The 20,135-nt window shown below is 36.0% G+C and overlaps 1 protein-coding gene across 2 annotated transcripts in view; it reads left to right on the top strand.

Annotated features, from left to right (window-relative positions):
* Positions 1 to 15,422: 15,422 nt before the first annotated feature.
* Positions 15,423 to 20,135, top strand: part of CDase (neutral ceramidase) — a 73,514-nt gene continuing 68,801 nt past the window's right edge. Inside the window, exons 1-2 of one of the 2 annotated variants that reach the window (XM_089641164.1) lie at positions 15,448 to 15,540; positions 16,196 to 16,392. The gene's annotated coding sequence lies outside the window, so the exon portion shown is untranslated. Of the gene's footprint in view, positions 16,393 to 20,135 lie in introns of both variants that reach the window. The other variant, XM_089641163.1, reaches the window with a different exon arrangement.

Here is a 20,135-nt window from a genome sequence, read left to right on the forward strand (position 1 = left end):
CCAAGAAAGAGAAGATAGTAAACAAAAATTGCCCGAAATTGACAAGTCTTTTAGTCAGCCTTCTGCAAGTACATCTGGCCAAAATATTTCTATTGATAGTGACTCAAATAATGTGGTAACTGCAGTGTTGGTTGAGAAGCCTACTGAAGAAGATTCGACAACTATTGCAGTTGGAGATACCTCCGCCGCCGATCATGTGAACGTTTATGATGTTTGCATGACACACATAAGAGCGGAGGGTTTGGAGGAACCACAGACCTCAAATCTTCTTATGACTTGGGAAACTTCACTAACAAAATATTAAGTGATAACGAAAAACGTCAAATTCTTGATATGGGGCCTTTACAGCCTTCAGGACCTTTTCCAACAGACATCAACCATAACAATAGGTGTTTTTCAATATCGTACTACTTTTCGTGTTCTAAATATGGGCCAATCGTTTTTGGTTGTGTTATTCCAAAATACTAGACGCTGCCTATTGTCAACCCTGCTGGTTATTTGCTTCACAAAGGAATAATGTTTGGTGTACGGGAATTCGAGATTGGAAGCATTTATCAGAATGTTGATAGTTGTTCGAGTGGCCATTCGGAAGCATGTGCTGTGTATGAATTTTGGAGAAAAAAAAGATAATAATACTATCGACAAGGAACTTGAAAATGAAATTCGCAAAGAAGCATCATTTGTTCTTCAAAGGTTATGCGATATCATACTTATCCTAGCAAAGAGTTCTTTGGCTTTGAGAGGATATCAAGAAGACTTAAGTCAGAAAGGATACCACGGAAATTTTCTCTCCTTTGTAGAGCTTGTCGCCCGATATGATCACATTTTGCGGCAAGTTTTGGGCCCAAAGATAATAATTATTATTTCTAAGTTTTTTATCGTTTTATTTTGTCTATTAACTGTTTAACTTGACTTGACTTTTTTGAAATTGTGTTTTTTTTATGTTATGTGCAACAATTCAAAATGAAATGATTGAGAGCTTGGGGACCAAACTCGAAACCCATCTACTAGAACAAATTAGAGCGTCACCGTTTTTTGCCATCATAATGCATACGACACAGGACATATCGAAGGTAGATCAGCTCAGCATTGTTGTGAGGTATGCAGTAATAACCAGATCGGAAAATGGACAGCCAATTGATATAGAAGTAAAATAAGTGTTTCTAGGCTATGATGTGCCAGTGTGATGAGTGGTGTGTATAATGTGTGGGGCAAGGCTATGATGGAGCCAGTGTGATGAGTGGTGTGTATAATGTGTGGGGCAAGGATATGATGGAGCCAGTGTGATGAGTGGTGTGTATAATGTGTGGGGCAAGGCTATGATGGAGCCAGTGTGATGAGTGGTGTGTATAATGTGTGGGGCAAGGTTATGATGAAGCCAGTGTGATGAGTGGTGTGTATAATGTGTGGGGCAAGGCTATGATGGAGCCAGTGTGATGAGTGGTGTGTATAATGTGTGGGGCAAGGATATGATGGAGCCAGTGTGATGAGTGGTGTGCATAATGTCTGGGGCAAGGCCATGATGGAGCCAGTGTGATGAGTGGTGTGTATAATGGTGTACAAAAACATATTAAGGATATCCAGCCTAACGCAGAGTACGTGCCACTCATTATTTAAATTTGGTGATAAATTATGCCGTTAGCAGTTGTGTGGAAATACAGATTTTTTTTGCAACGTTGCAAGATTTGTATAACTTTTTCGGAAACAGCATCAAACGTTGGGATCTACTGTCAAAATTCACTGGCGAATGGGACACCACTCTAAAATAACTAAATCCGACTAGATGGTCCAGTAGTTTCAATACGATATCTGCAATAAAACTTCGTTATTTTGATATTATCAAAGCATTATCAGAAATAGTTCTAAAGAGTCCTAATAAAGATGAGCGTAGTGAAGCAGAAAGTATTAAAACAAAAATGCTAAATTTCGAGTTCGTGTTGCTTTGCGAATTCATGCGCAGTGTATTGAACGACATCAATTATGCATCCAAAACTTTACAAAAATGCGACATCAATTTGGGCGAGGCGAGTAAAGTTTTAGCAGAGACCAAAGCAAAGTTACAAATTTATAGAAATGATTTCGAATTATTCAAGTGCAAAGCCAGTGAAACTGCAAAAAAATATGGTATTGATACCCATTTTCAAGAAAAAAGGCAATGAAAAGTTAAAAAACATTTTGATGAATTAGCTGCTGATCACCGATTTCCAAACCGAGAAAAAATATTTAAAATTGCGATTTTCAATAATGTACTAGATACAGTAATATCTCCATTAGATACACGTTTTATTGGTATGAGTGCAGTCTGTCATATATTCGATTTTCTAACACCAACATTGTTATTACATGTTGATGAAGCAACTTTATTACAAAAGTGTGACGAATTCATATTCAGATATAATAGGCCCTAGTTTTTTACTTCAATTTATTAATATTTACCATCTAGTTTTACCTCAACTAACTCAAGCATGGACTGTTCACCAATTATGTAAGGAAATAATGGGCAAATATGGAGTGCTAGAATGCGACCTAACGGAAGTATTTACAGCAATGTTATTATTCTTTACGATTCCTGTCACTTCTGCAGAAGCTGAAAGGTCATTTAGCAAATTAAAAATAATAAAAAATTATTTAAGAAATAAGATGGGCCAAACACATTTATCGCTAATAGCAATTGAAAACAAAACCGCATCAAGCCTGGATTTAAACGATGTCATTGATACTTTTGCGAAAACTAAAGCTAGGAAAAAATTGTAAATATAATTGTTATTAAGTCAGTTGGTAGGCCCGACCTTTATATAATAAACCCTCGAATCTTCTCTATTTCGTTTTACTAGCCAAACCTACACCAAGTATTTATTGTAATTTATGTTGTTACTGTTTAATATTTTTATTACCTGCCCTGCAGTCTGCAGTGCACAAAAAAGAGTTTAAGTAGCTTAGCATTTTTAAAGTGTTTGTATATTTCATATTTTTATTTGATAAAACTTAATCAGTTTCATTGCAGTGGGGCCCCATTTTTTTAATTTGCCCCAGGGCCCTTGGTTACCTAGCTACGCCACTGTCTACAGGTAGCTAGCGTGGAGAGTGTCCAGTGCAGTTACAGATCATAGAATGTTGTATGATCTGTGGGTGAAGTATATAATACAGTCTACAGCCAGCAAGCTTGGAGAGTGTCCAGTGCAGTTTTTAATACAGTCTACAGGTAGCTAGCGTGGAGAGTGTCCAGTGGAGTCACAGATCACAGAATATTCTATGATCTGTGGGTGCAGTATATAATACAGTCTACAGCCAGCAAGCTTGGAGAGTGTCCAGTGCAGTTTATAATACAGTCTACAGGTAGCTAGCGTGGAGAGTGTCCAGTGCAGTTACAGATCATAGAATGTTGTATGATCTGTGGGTGAAGTATATAATACAGTCTACAGCCAGCAAGTTTGGAGAGTGTCCAGTGCAGTTTTTAATACAGTCTACAGGTAGCTAGCGTGGAGAGTGTCCAGTGGAGTCACAGATCACAGAATATTCTATGATCTGTGGGTGCAGTATATAATACAGTCTACAGCCAGCAAGCTTGGAGAGTGTCCAGTGCAGTTTATAATACAGTCTACAGGTAGCTAGCGTGGAGAGTGTCCAGTGCAGTTACAGATCATAGAATGTTGTATGATCTGTGTTACTTAAAATTACATTACTTAAAATGGCTTTAGCTGTGTTTGGTGACATTCAGATCTGAATAGCTAGGTACTCCCCCACTTTCCACTTCCCCATCTCCTTACCCTCCCCAATACCTTCATCCTCACAACATACCCCAATTGGGGATGGCATAGTTTTACTGGCTCCAGACGGTTGGGAGCAGTTGAGTCTCTTGTACGGTATTCACATTAAAAAAAACATAAATTATTATATTTTTTTATGTTTTAAAAGACATTTTTAAAGTGCATCAATTTAAGAACAAGTCCCTGAGCAGGAAATTTCAATCCTTAGTCAAACCAAAAAGATAAAAATATTTTTAAATCTAAAAATGGGTTGATTTAACAAAAGTTGAAAACCTATTTACATGAATTTGTCTTAGCTAATTAAAATTGCATGCAAGTGTCTCTTTGCAAATTCGCTACCAGGAATATGAGCAACATGAAGGTCTTGAATTCAGTAGAGATTTATAAAATCAACTGAAAATTAGTAATATCATTTTTGGTAACAAACGTATGTTATTCATACAAAACACAATTAATATAATAACATAATTATATTTATGACGATATAACGTAGTAATTATGTACCTTTTTACAATTTACAGCGGAAGTCGTTTTAGTATTATTATTAATACAGTCACGTAGGTACCCCGCAAAGTCAAATCAACAGGTAGCAAGCGTTGAGAATGTCCAGTGCAGTTACAGATTATAGAATGTTCTATGATCTGTGGGTGCAGTATATAATACAGTCTACAGCTAGCAAGCTTGAAGAGTGTCCAGTGCAGTATATAATACAGTCTACAGGTAGCAAGCGTTGAGAGTGTCCAGTGCAGTTACAGATTATATAATGTTCTATGATCTGTGGGTGCAGTATATAATACAGTCTACAGCCAGCAAGTTTGGAGAGTGTCCAGTGCAGTTTTTAATACAGTCTACAGGTAGCTAGCGTGGAGAGTGTCCAGTGGAGTCACAGATCACAGAATATTCTATGATCTGTGGGTGCAGTATATAATACAGTCTACAGCCAGCAAGCTTGGAGAGTGTCCAGTGCAGTTTATAATACAGTCTACAGGTAGCTAGCGTGGAGAGTGTCCAGTGCAGTTACAGATCATAGAATGTTCTATGATCTGTGGGTGCAGTATATAATACAGTCTACAGCCAGCAAGCTTGGAGAGTGTCCAGTGCATTTTTTAATACAGTCTACAGGTAGCTAGCGTGGAGAGTGTCCAGTGGAGTCACAGATCACAGAATATTCTATGATCTGTTGGTGCAGTATATAATACAGTCTACAGCCCGCAAGCTTGGAGAGTGTCCAGTGCAGTTTATAATACAGTCTACAGGTAGCTAGCGTGGAGAGTGTCCAGTGCAGTTACAGATTATATAATGTTCTGTGATCTGTGGGTGCAGTATATAATACAGTCTACAGCTAGCAAGCTTGAAGAGTGTCCAGTGCAGTTTATAATACAGTCTACAGGTAGCAAGCGTTGAGAGTGTCCAGTGCAGTTACAGATTATATAATGTTCTATGATCTGTGGGTGCATTATATAATACAGTCTACAGCTAGCAAGCTTGAAGAGTGTCCAGTGCAGTATATAATACAGTCTACAGGTAGCAAGCGTTGAGAGTGTCCAGTGCAGTTACAGATTATATAATGTTCTATGATCTGTGGGTGCAGTATATAATACAGTCTACAGCTAGCAAGCTTGAAGAGTGTCCAGTGCAGTTTATAATACAGTCTACAGGTAGCAAGCGTTGAGAGTGTCCAGTGCAGTTACAGCTCATAGAATTTTCTATGATCTTAGCAAGCTTGAAGAGTGTCCAGTGCAGTTTATAATACAGTCTACAGGTAGCTAGCGTGGAGAGTGTCCAGTGCAGTTACAGATTATATAATGTTCTATGATCTGTGGGTGCAGTATATAATACAGTCTACAGCTAGCAAGCTTGAAGAGTGTCCAGTGCAGTTTATAATACAGTCTACAGGTAGCAAGCGTTGAGAGTGTCCAGTGCAGTTACAGATTATATAATGTTCTATGATCTGTGGGTGCAGTATATAATACAGTCTACAGCTAGCAAGCTTGAAGAGTGTCCAGTGCAGTATATAATACAGTCTACAGGTAGCAAGCGTTGAGAATGTCCAGTGCAGTTACAGATTATAGAATGTTCTATGATCTGTGGGTGCAGTATATAATACAGTCTACAGCTAGCAAGCTTGAAGAGTGTCCAGTGCAGTATATAATACAGTCTACAGGTAGCAAGCGTTGAGAGTGTCCAGTGCAGTTACAGATTATATAATGTTCTATGATCTGTGGGTGCAGTATATAATACAGTCTACAGCTAGCAAGCTTGAAGAGTGTCCAGTGCAGTATATAATACAGTCTACATGTAGCAAGCGTTGAGAATGTCCAGTGCAGTTACAGATTATAGAATGTTCTATGATCTGTGGGTGCAGTATATAATACAGTCTACAGCTAGCAAGCTTGAAGAGTGTCCAGTGCAGTATATAATACAGTCTACAGGTAGCAAGCGTTGAGAGTGTCCAGTGCAGTTACAGATTATATAATGTTCTATGATCTGTGGGTGCAGTATATAATACAGTCTACAGCTAGCAAGCTTGAAGAGTGTCCAGTGCAGTTTATAATACAGTCTACAGGTAGCAAGCGTTGAGAGTGTCCAGTGCAGTTACAGATCATAGAATGTTCTATGATCTTAGCAAGCTTGGAGAGTGTCCAGTGCAGTTTATAATACAGTCTACAGGTAGCTAGCGTGGAGAGTGTCCAGTGCAGTTACAGATTATATAATGTTCTATGATCTGTGGGTGCAGTATATAATACAGTCTACAGCTAGCAAGCTTGAAGAGTGTCCAGTGCAGTTTATAATACAGTCTACAGGTAGCAAGCGTTGAGAGTGTCCAGTGCAGTTACAGATTACACAGGCCTGCGACCAAATTGCTTTCTTTAAAATAATGTGTGATTCTTATGTATTTTAGTGCGCTGAGTTCAGAAATGCCCTCAGTTTTTTTCCAGCACGTAAGCATTTCCGCAAAATGCATTTTTCTGCGGGATTGGCTACCTTAAGGCGTATATTTATGAATATGCCGAAAACAGTTGTTCTTCCTCTTCAGCTTTATAGTTTTATATCAGAAACTATGAAATATGATAAAAATTAGTATATTTAACAGTATTAGTTGAGATTTGGAACTTCATTCTCTTGGTACAGAAGCAGAGAAAAACAATTTGAGCCAAATTTTTCTCAAGATGGTGAACTTGTATATTGTTCTGATGTTCCCAAGTTGATGTCAATGTTTAACATTCAACATGTGTCAGATGATTGGATGCTTTTTATTGACTCATCAGAAAGAAGTTTAAAAGCAGTTTTGCTACACAACGGCAATAAATATGCTTCTGTACCCGTGGGGCACTCTGTGCATCTAAAAGAAAAGTATGACAACATGGCTTTTATACTTGATAAATTGAAATATAAGGAGTTTGGATGGCCTATCTGTGGTGATCTCAAAGTCATCTCTATGGTGCTTGGACAACAAGGTGGCTATACGAAATTCCCCTGTTTCCTATGTGAGTGGGATAGCCGGGCAAAAGCACAGCACTGGAGCCAAAAAGTGTGGCCAACGAGAACTTTGAAGGTTGGAGAAAAAAATGTTCACTTTGAGTCTTTGGTTGATCCCAAAAAAGTGCTTTTACCCCCACTTCACATCAAGCTTGGACTGATGAATCAGTTTGTCAAGGCATTGCCAAAAGATGGCGAAACGTTCAAGTACCTTGAAAAGAAATTCCCGTGACTGTCTGAGGCAAAGTTAAAGGAGGGAGTTTTTGCTGGTCCGGACATTCGGAAACCAATGAAAGACAATCAGTTTGAAAAGGTGATGAAAAAAGCTGAGAAAGAGGCGTGGATATCATTTAAAGAAGTTTTGACTAAGTTTTTGGGGAACAATAGGACCCGGATTATGAAAAAATTGTAAATAAAATGTTGAAATGTTTTAAAACCTTGGGGTGCTCCATGAGCTTGAAACATCACTTTTTGAACTCCCATTTGAATTATTTCCCAGAAAACCTTGGTGCCGTAAGTGAAGAGCAGGGCGAGAGGTTCCACCAAGACATCAAAGAAATGGAACGGAGGTACCAAGGACGATGGGATGTGAATATGATGGGAGACTACTGTTGGATGCTCCATAGAGAACTTCCAGACATCCCATACAAACGGAAAAGCTCAAAACGGAGTTTTGAGGGAAAAAGATGTAGATATTATAAAGAATTATAAATCCTTATTGTATATACATATTATTTTTATCAAATTGTATTTAAAAATGTAAATAAACCACTAGTTTTATATATAGTAAATTTAATTTTTACCCACAGTAACAACACGACAAAATACAATATTCTACAGCAGCACACATAAGCGTAACTACATTGCCCACTCTCCGATACAACGACTTCACACCATGGGAAATCATTACTTGGGTGATGTTGACATATTCAATACCAACTTGGCAAGTTTTGTGGATCATTTAAAACATTTATTTCAACAATACTCCTAAACACATCATGTAAACCAACAAATAGCTGTAATTTTCTGTTTTTGTTTCTTGTGTTTGTATGACTTGTTGCATAGCTTTTATCAAATGTAATTTTATTCTTATTTTTTATGTTTGAAAGTATTTGTCAAATTAAAATTATACTACCAACAATGTAAAAGCCCTCTGGGCGTTAAATAAATAAATAAATAAATATTTATTTTTCATTTCAAAATGCATTTTTACCTATATGTACTGCGGGTTTTGCATAATTTTCATTTTCATTTTGCGGAAAATCCCTACGTGCTGGAGAAAAACTGAGGGCATATTTGGACTCAGCGCACCAAAATACATACGATTCACCCATTACGGTGAAAAAAACTATCAAAAAGTGTCAATTTGCAGGCCTGTGTTATATAATGTTCTATGATCTGTGGGTGCAGTATATAATACAGTCTACAGCTAGCAAGCTTGAAGAGTGTCCAGTGCAGTATATAATACAGTCTACAGGTAGCAAGCGTTGAGAATGTCCAGTGCAGTTACAGATTATAGAATGTTCTATGATCTGTGGGTGCAGTATATAATACAGTCTACAGCTAGCAAGCTTGAAGAGTGTCCAGTGCAGTATATAATACAGTCTACAGGTAGCAAGCGTTGAGAGTGTCCAGTGCAGTTACAGATTATATAATGTTCTATGATCTGTGGGTGCAGTATATAATACAGTCTACAGCTAGCAAGCTTGAAGAGTGTCCAGTGCAGTTTATAATACAGTCTACAGGTAGCAAGCGTTGAGAGTGTCCAGTGCAGTTACAGATCATAGAATGTTCTATGATCTTAGCAAGCGTGGAGAGTGTCTGGTGCAGTCACAGACTTTTCTCTTTTGTAATATTATTTCTTTTTTAAATACACCTATTTGTATTTTTCTTTTGTTTTCGTGAATGAATGAATGCATGAATGCAAATCTTGGAAGCGGAAATTAACCCAATTGCCAAAATCCGATCGAGCTGAAACTCGGCAGATACACTCGTAGTCGATGACAATGCATTCTATCCACTTTTGGTGGCAATCACGCGTACACATGCGTTACAGGAGTTAGTATAAATATCATTACAGGAGTTAATATACGAAATAAATATCGCTTCTACACATTCATTTGGCGCAGTTGTTAGCGCGGTTTCCTCCAGTCCCTGGGGACTAAGGTTTAATTCTCAGACCTACGTGGTCGAGGGGTAAGGCTATTGACTAGCAAGCCGAGGGTCGCAGGTTCAAATCCCGGTGTAGGCAAGTAAATTTTATTTGATTAATTTGTGTTATTTCACAATTTATTCATTGAAAATAATATATTGTGTACTTGCGGCATGATCCAGAGTTGAAGATACTCTCAGTATCGCCCTGGTGTAAGACCTCCATTCAGAATTGAAACATTACTTAAAATGGCTTTAGCTGTGTTTGGTGACATTCAGATCTGAATAGCTAGGTACTCCCCCACTTTCCACTTCCCCATCTCCTTACCCTCCCCAATACCTTCAGCCTCACAACATACCCCAATTGGGGATGGCATAGTTTTACTGGCTCCAGACGGTTGGGAGCAGTTGAGTCTCTTGTACGGTATTCACATTAAAAAAAACATAAATTATTATATTTTTTTATGTTTTAAAAGACATTTTTAAAGTGCATCAATTTAAGAACAAGTCCCTGAGCAGGAAATTTCAATCCTTAGTCAAACCAAAAAGATAAAAATATTTTTAAATCTAAAAATGGGTTGATTTAACAAAAGTTGAAAACCTATTTACATGAATTTGTCTTAGCTAATTAAAATTGCATGCAAGTGTCTCTTTGCAAATTCGCTACCAGGAATATGAGCAACATGAAGGTCTTGAATTCAGTAGAGATTTATAAAATCAACTGAAAATTAGTAATATCATTTTTGGTAACAAACGTATGTTATTCATACAAAACACAATTAATATAATAACATAATTATATTTATGACGATATAACGTAGTAATTATGTACCTTTTTACAATTTACAGCGGAAGTCGTTTTAGTATTATTATTAATACAGTCACGTAGGTACCCCGCAAAGTCAAATCAACGAATCTATTATTGAGGAATAAATTTAAATGATTTAACCCTTGGAATGCCAACCGCTATTTTCGTAATAACTTACTTCTTTATTACAAAATGATACTTTTTAAATTAAAAAAAAATAACACATCAAAAAAGTCACCGGATACCAAAATTTCATTTACATTTTTTACTCCAAAAAATGTCAGGAATTACTGGTTAACGTACCTAAGTCAATAGATTATGTAGTTACCCCAGTACAGCTACTTATATTAAGAGATTTTTTGAGATTTCATTTGACATAGTATTTTGCGATACGTTTTTTAACCTACTTTTTGTTTCATCACTTTTCATGACTTTATATCTATTTTTAAAAAGATTTACCCGGTCACTAAAATGACAGCTATAATTATATTATTAAGATGTATTCTTGCCAAGCGAATAAAATATATTTTAGTATGGTAGGAGCACTTATTAAGGCGACACAAGAATCTAATAACCGCGGCGCACGTATTAATAAATTACAAAGAATTCGTAACGATAATATAAGGTGGTCCATCGGGTACGCTGGATTTACATTTAACTAAATAAATTACTAATTAAATGTTTCTGTAAATGGAATACGATATCGTGTCATGATATTTAACTTTATGCGCGATAAATTGGACGACACGAACGTAGAAAAAATGTGGTTTCTGCAGGATGATGCCACATAATCTACAGCAAGAGAAACCATCGATTTGTTAAGGCAACCTTTTCCTGGTCGTGTGTTTTCCAGAAATGGTGACGTTAATTAGCCGCCCAGATCTTGGGAATTGACACCATGCGTTTTTTACCTCTTGGGTTTTGTTAAGTCCAAGGTCTAAGCAAAAATTCAAGGTCTATCAAAAGGGCCAAGGTGTGCCAACACATAGTAGAGGCGGCCATTTGTCAGACATCGTATTTCATAATTAATGTCGACATATCTACTTTATAAATCAATAAAATTTTCCCAATTAAATAATAATTTGTGATGTTTCATTTCTAAATTAAATTCGGCGTATCCTATGGACCACGCTTTATATATATATTTGTAGAGCGATCCTTACGGATGAAAGTTATTTATATTTAAGATTAATAAAACAGTATTACATTTTAATGGTAAGGACCATTAAAATATTTTATTTAAAACGTTTTGAAAATTTTATAAAACGTTTTTCAACTATAAAATTAGCGGTAAGAACCAAATTTTATTTTTACAGATGTAACTTACAGGGATTCGTCTAGAAACATCTGAGATTTTAGTAATACGTCCATCAGAAATAAACCCCACGGAAAGATCAATTTTCTACACCTGGTAGGGAAAACTCGACCGTAGGTTCGTTCAATACGCCGGGCCGCGCGACGAATATGTTTTACACGCCTTCTTCACTTAAGGCGAAGCTTAATGCTAAATCACTATTTTGATTAATCTTTATAACGAATTAGTGTTCATTATGAATATAAAAAATATGCTTTAGATAAATTGAAGGTTTTCTTATCGTTTCGCTTGAGTAGAATACGAATAAAAAATAAATTACTCAATAAAAAATATAAATGTAAAGTACTAAAAAAAAATTTTTTTCAATAGTAATAATGTATGAACGCATAAAGGAAAGAACTTAAAAAATACAGTATTATAGCTAAGATTATCTGTGACAGTTTCACTTGGTGAACTTTTTTGCTTTCTTATAAAATTATTTACAAAATAAATAAAAACCAGTTTTGTGCTGGAAATCGAACGTTTCTAGACTTCGTTTGTAAAGCGATTTTAATGCCTATTACCTACAATACAAGGCACGCCAAGAATATACACATTTTTGGCTTGTAGCTTCCTCTTAAATAAAGTCGAGGCAATTGCGGTAAGCTACTAGCAAATCCACATTGGATTTCTAGGCATACTTGGGGTTAATAGACAAAAACGATACTAGCCTATACATCTACCATAAAATTAATAACGTTTCCCACTTTTGTTATGTGAAATTAATCATGATTGTAGTATGGAGAAACGCGATGAATTAATTATTCTTTCAACAATGGCGGCCATGCGCTTCCTAGCTATCCTATTGAATAAAACATCAATAAGCTCCTACATTATTAGTTGACACACGGTGAATTTATTATTTTGTTTATGGATTTCAAGGGTAAACCTAATTATTTTGAATTTGTAAATCGTGAAATATATTTGTCTGGTTTTGTCCAGTAGTTTCGCCTTGCGGAGGCATTAGAAGTGATTCGGTAAACGTAAAACTTAAAAGTAAAATACCACTTGTCCTTAAAAATTGAACAAAAGTGTTGAAATTTCAGATGGATTAATGAATCAATAATTATAATTTAGTTAGGTACCGTTGTTTTCTTATTTAAATGCTCGTTTTAAACATGGTTTTTAATCCTTAAAATCGTGGTAAAACTTAGATTTTTACCGCTGAAATGTGTTTATTTTTTTTATTTTAGAGATATGGTATCACTAGGTCTCCCTCAACTTGCCTCTCCGATCCAACCCGCCAGTTACCAGTTGCAACAATTTGTAAACCTCACCCCATGAACCCCTGCTAAGTCAACAAATAGTTCCCGGGGCGGCCTACCATATGAATGAAATTTTTACAAAAAATAGTCAACACCGTGATAGAATGCCCTTTTAAACCTTTTTATTGGTTTAATAATGTTGTGTTCCCACAAACAGTTCTCCAACTCGTCGTGGCAAGAGATTTTAAAGAATAAGTAGGTACTTTATATTAAATCAGGGATTTATTCAATACTTAGTGTATTATAGTAGTGACTTCGATAGTCGACCTAACTAGGGGCTGGCTAAATGAGATCCGCAAACACCATGTTTGTCTGGAAGCAGCCTAACTGGCCCTAGGGCATAAATAAACCACTCCCCCCTAGCGACTACTGACCACTACTGACTACTAGCTGCCATCTTGCGGACTTCCAAGCAAGCTCTTTGCACTGCCCTCTATGAGTGCACCTGTGAAGCTCTTAGCTAACTCACTTCCCAACAAATAATTATACATGTTTCACAATAAATTATCAAATGTTATAACTGTTAGTTTTCCAAAATAAAATAAAAAAAATTGTTGACTGGTACGAGTGTAGTTCCAACGAGTTGTTCCGGGCTACATCTTGCGGGGCGAAGATTGCCCTGATAGATAACCAACAGTAGAGTACACGTGAAGAATTTTGAGTGATTCTTGTGGTTAGAACAATATAATTATGTTAAGTTATGGAGATGTAAATTATTATATTTTTTTGGTGCGAAGTCTAAAAAAGAATATACTTATTTATGAACGTATTATGTTTATGTTAAGTTATTCGTAAAATGACGCTAGCACCTTTTTAGGCATTGTATTTCCTCCAAGTTATCTTTCAAAAGAATAAAGAAACGATAGATGATCCTTTATGTGTATTCTTAGGTCTGCCTGCTTCTCCTTGACAATGGCTTCTCAATATATTATTAACTAGCTGACGTGTACCCGGTGTTGCTGGGTTTATCCTTAGGAGATAGACAAATACCATCTCGGACTTCTGTAGGCCTTTTAAAGATATACAATTCCATAGTACATTATTTATTTTTAAGATGTACAATTCATATTTCTCATGCTCAGGCTTAGACAGCCTTAGCAATGTAGCGCCCGAAAATATTTTATTGATTTTACGACTTTATTATAAAACATCGACTGATGGGTAGTTTAGAAGAATTAAGCTCACAAACAGACAGACTCGGATAGCGACTTTATTTTATACTATTTAGAGATTTTAATGTTCACTTACTGCAAAATATACAAGCATGTTCAAGTGATTGACAAACTCAGATATTGATAATGTAAATATTGAGGATATTGTATAATGACTTGACCATTAAGACTTATTTTTAAATATTTATCAAAAATTTATTTAGCGATTTTGTAATAATAATTCCTTTAACTGTGAAAAATCACGGGATATTATAATTGCAGGATTTGTAAAGCTGAATGTTTATATAAAGAACACATCAGAACAAAACATCTGCAGAATAAAAGAGAAATACATTGCATGATTTTACCCATATCCATGCTCTACCATACCACACAGTTTTTCTTTGGTCCTGCGGGACTTTAAAACCATCCCTCACCGTTTCACATTTCTTGATTTTACCCATATCCATGCTCTACCATCCCACACAGTTTTTCCCTGGTCTTGCGTGATTTTCCCGTATACAACCGTCTCCCACTGTTTTACATTGCTTAATTTTACCCATATCCATGCTCTACCATCCCACACAGTTTTTCCCTGGCCTTGCGTGATTTTCCCGTATACAACCGTCTCCCACTGTTTTACATTGCTTAATTTTACCCATATCCATGCTCTACCATCCCACACAGTTTTTCCCTGGCCTTGCGTAATTTTCCCCATACAACCGTCTCACGCAGTTTTACATTGCATGATTTTACCCGTATCCATACTCTATCATCCACACCGTTTTCCCTGGCATTGCGTAATTTTCCCCATACAACCGTCTCACGCTGTTTTACATTGCATGATTTTACCCGTATCCATACTCTATCATCCACACCGTTTTCCCTGGCATTGCGTAATTTTCCCCATACAACCGTCTCACGCTGTTTTACATTGCGTGATTTTACCCGTATCCATACTCATCATCATCCCACATAGTATTCCCCGGCCTTGCGTGAATGCTTCCGTTCAACAATGACCTTGACATCGCGTGATTTTTCCCATTCAATGATTTTGACTACTTCTCTCACTCCTATGTTTTATAATCATTTACTCTTTCCACTATTTCAATTTTCTGAACAGTTTGGGAATCATTACCTACGCGCCATCCACCGTCCACTTGGTAGAATAGTTGTATAATCCGACGAATCGTTACATACATATTCCATTGCGGTGTACTGTACATACCAATAACTGCTCATTGCAGTACAAGCCATGTATATACCATGAATGTATGAAGACAGCCGGTATCCACTACCCACAATGATTTCGTTGTCCTCACGACAACACCACTGCCTGCGGTATGTACATACATTATTATTTGATATATTACATTATTTGAAGCGGGCTGGTACATATTAGTACATTTGTTCGAGTGGATTGCCCAGTGTCTAGTCATTGTTCGACCGCGAAGAGCGCCGGTGCAGTCGATCCATTTGGTCGTGTAGTTTTATCCACAATGTTTACAACGATCGCGCCATCCAAAAGAACAGTCGTACAACTTCGAGGACGCCAAGAAATAACGTCTGTGCTAGTTTGCGGTCGAGCAATGCAATTTTCGCTCCATTTGTGAATTTGTTATCCTTCGCTTATCAGTGTCGAATCAATAAGAAAGTATTGACACATTTTCTGCACAGATAAAACTGTTCGTATTTTAAATATTTGCGCCACATTTTGCCGATAATAACTGATCATTCTATTCAAATTCGAACGCTTTATTTTGTGTTCCATAAAAAAACGTTATGCTTTGTCCAAAGAGAAGTGTTCAATCCTATATGCATGATAATGGGAACACATTCAAAGTAAAATAGATAAAAAACAAGTAATAATTAAAATACACAAATATTATAGGAGGAAGGGAGCACATAAAATAATAATACATAAATAGTTTTTGTGTTGTGTTTGTGACAAAATAATAAGGATTCGTCTGGTGTAGTGACATATTTCAGTTCACTCAGTGGAATCTATTTTATTTTTTAATTAATTTTAATGTCTTCGAGCAAACTGCAACGTTTGTGTGATCGTCAATTATAACTTATTTAAATATTGAAGCCATGAATAATTTTAAAAGCACGTGTGTTTTAATTTGACAATGTTTCTTGGAATCACTTGGAATGGTATTATTATCAAACTTTATTGAAATTGAATATATTATTCCGTTTTTATCTGAAATAAACAGAGTGTTACAAAAGTAAATTACGAAATTATTCATAATATTGTGTGACGCACTTTTGTGTTTGTGATGTTACAACTATGTGTTTTTCACTTTTATAGTTGTTTATAATAGTTTGTTGTGATAATTCAGTAAATGAATTTAATATAAATATAATAAAGTGATAATAAGTGGAGTTTTTTGGTGGGAAGACAATTATAAAGGTAATAATATTTTTTTAGGTTGTATCAATTTAATATTAATATTATCAATAAGACAGAGATCGCGGGTTCGATATCGATTCCTAGTTTCGACCATTGCCTTTTTATGTTCCGTGTCTTGTTCTGTTTCGTTTAGACTTATTAGTATTATCGTCTTCTTCAACGGTAAATATTATTGTATTTATACAATGTAGTATGTTATTATAATATAATTTTCAATATATATTTATTTTTACTTTTATATTTATCCTTCCTGACATCCGATCGAGCTGAAACATACAGATAGACTCGTTGTCGATGACAATGCATCCTATCAACTTTTGGCGACAATCACGCATACACATTTTTCGAAAATTGGAAGACATTACAGCATACACGAAATAAAATTAGGTCCTACCCAATCGGGATTTGGCTCTTCTTCTTGGGGAGGAAGGTTAAATCCTCAGTCAAACCAAAAAAAATATGTATCTATTAATAAAACTAGATGTATTACAGTAAAATATGCTTTTACGCTTTGATTTTTGATAAACATGTATTTTAGCATTCTATCTCAACATATCTCGGAACCCGACTTTTAGAATTTTAGATAGGTAGCCGATGTAATTAATTATTATTATTGTGTTCAATAAAATTATTCACTCACCCGGCTTCGCTTAAGTTACAACTATACCTACTACCAATATTCATTTTTTCACCGTACATTTTTATTGGCTCCTATCTTTATGTATGTACTTATTTTTTTTTCTTTTTTTTTATGTGACACCTCACAAGAGCGTCCCTGCCTGTGCAGTGTACAGACAGGGGAACTATGTCACCACCCGGTTGGGCGGCGTTGTGAGGCGGAATAAGGTAGGGGCTGTAGGAAGGGATTTGTTAATGCGGGCATTGAAGAGGCTCGGATTATAGGAGGGAGGAAAAACAGATGCCGGTAGCTCGTTCCACATACGAGCCGACTTACACAAAAACGAGTTGTAAAAACGGCCCGTTCTCATGAAGCCTACGTCAACCGTGAACGGGTGTTCAGTTCGTGTCCGTCGAGTTTCGCGCACGTACACCGGTGCATCAGGAATCAATGCTTCTAGCTCCTTGGAGCAGGCTTAATTGAAATACCTGTAGAACAGACACAGCATGCCTACATTGCGTCTATGCATTAGAGAAGGCAATCGGTCTGTTAACAACGGATTGTCAATCAAACGGATCGCTCTCCTTTGCACAGATTCAAGCAGGTTTATTAAGTATTTTGGGGCACCAGCCCAAAGGTGGCTCCCAAATTCAATAGTTGGGCGGACTTGAGACTTGTACAGGGTCAGCAGCTGGTCACTGTTGAAGGATCTCCTAGCCCTGTACAAGACGCCCAACTTCTTGGAGGCCTGATTTACTCAGGCTTCTATGGATCCCCGATACTTGAGCCGGTCTGATATAGTAACTCCAAGCATTTCAATGGAGTCTTTATTGGGGAGAGTGCTCCCATCAAATTGCACCAGACAGTCATTGATCTCCCTCTTTGCCGAAATCAGACACGCTTGGGTTTTTGAGACGTTGAAACTGACCAAGTTGGCCTTACACCAGGCACGAACCATCTCGAGGTGGTGGTCAATTTTTTGCTTCAAAACTTCCCGAGCTGTTCGGACATCATAGGTGGAATGATCGCGTATCAAATTTTCATTTAAGAATCGCTAGATTTAACTCGAACTAAATGCAATGTAGATTGCATTTCATTACGCGGACAGGATTTTACTTCTACCTGCCGAAATTCAAAAATAAAATATTAATCTCTATACGTACGGTATTTGAAATATCTTGTTACAGTTGCGAACATCGGTGGCTCGCGACTACTTTCGTACGCAAAAAAACTTACAGGTAAAGCAGAAAATCCATTTTTGTGTCCCAATAAAAACTCTAGAACAATGAATGATCTCTGGTTTCATTTAATTTAATTTGTTAAGGCCCCGTAGTAAGCGTTCAAAAATGGTTTGAAAGAAAGATACGTAAATACGAACGTTAGAGGGAGCGCGCTAATATTAAAAAACGATAATAATTAAGCGAAAATTGTGAAAATATTTAATCAAACACGACTTGAAATAGAGCAAACATGTCTCGAAAAATGCTTTAGTTGCATTTAAAGTTACACTCTGATTTTTTTCATGTCTATAACATATTAAATAACAGAACAAAACGTGTTTTTAATAATTTTCGGAACTTACTTTGTGATTTTTTTCGATCGAGGGAATTTAAAATAATTAACGTTTCAGCATAACAAATGTATAGATATTATCTAATTTATTTTATTTTATTTGGAACTTAAAAAGAGTTAACGAGAAACTTTCTTATACATCAGTAGAAATCGGATATACGAGGGCTTAAAAAGAAAGACAAACATTCTCGGGTTAGAAATAACCTGAAAATATTTAAATTTTCTACTACCACCACAGCGAGCGGAAAATGTTGTTTGTGTTGTCATGGAGGACTTAGCCAGCTGATGAATTGAACGTAGGACGCCTGGGTGGGACCCAAACGTGATGCCAACTCAGCCACTGACCGGACGAAGTTGACTTTGTAGTTTTGTATAAAATTTGTAGGTTAAAGCATATGTATTTCAGAGTCCAACATCATAAATAAACCACTTACTAGATCGATAACTTCTGGCTTTTTGTATGAAACAAATTGGTCATAAATAAACATAGATATGCCAACATATAAACAGTAAAATTCTCATCTCGACCAATGAAAAACTCTGAAAATTTATTCCATAGACTTTCAGAGATTTTCATTGGTGGATATGGTTAGGAAATCATATGACGTCTTAATATTACGGTTCCAATTTTCGATTGGAGTTATACCACCCAGCCCAACATCATTACACCACCATGAGCTATTGAGCAATTGTCAAAAAATAATATAGATTTTATTATTTTTCCATATTTTCAGTGGTTCAATAAAAAATAGCGATAAATGCTGGGCTGGGCACTGGCAGGAAACATGTACTTTGCTATATATGAATTAAGATGTCTTCAAAAACTAGTATTTATATTATTTTTTGTGTTATTTTAAAACTTTTACGTATTTTATGATTTAGTTTCTTGTATTGCATCTCTACAGTAACTCTTTTAAAATAACTTAAATTTATATCTGATATTGTATCTCCACTTGTATCTAAACCATGGAAATAAGATAAAAATACTTATAATACCCACACTCAAGCTTCGCCTTCGTGGGATTTTTTATTTTTTTTATTATGTACATTTATGTCAATATTTTTTATACATTTTTCAATATTTTATGTAACTATCCATTTATGTATAAAAAAATTCAATAATAAAAATAAATACATAAAAAAATCGAAAAGAAATCGTTTTTGAGAACATTTTCGTGTATTTCGAAACCTCACCAGTTTTCTGTTATTTTTCAAAATCCATTATATAGTTTAAAAGAATATCAGGACAAATCAAAGCAATAAATAACTTAATTAAGCCCTTCGTCCAAAACTGGACGCCAGAAGGTTAACATATCTGAGGGAGGTCTTTGATTGAAAAATATCCTTACGAGATGGCCTCCCAGATTTTTATTTATTTATTAATAGGACTAAATTATTGAACCTTTTTTTAAAACATTTTTTCTGTCATTTTTCAGTTCTTGTTATATGTCATAGACTTTGTACCACCATTACAGTGTTTAAATTTTTTCTCTCTAGGACTTATGTCATGTAAATGATTTTGGAGTTTTTTTATAATTTAACACCGAAAAAC

The sequence above is a fragment of the Hesperophylax consimilis genome, chromosome 16 (assembly GCF_061612785.1).
Source record: "Hesperophylax consimilis isolate HC1 chromosome 16, BYU_Hcon_1.0, whole genome shotgun sequence".
Lineage (NCBI taxonomy): Eukaryota > Metazoa > Arthropoda > Insecta > Trichoptera > Limnephilidae > Hesperophylax > Hesperophylax consimilis.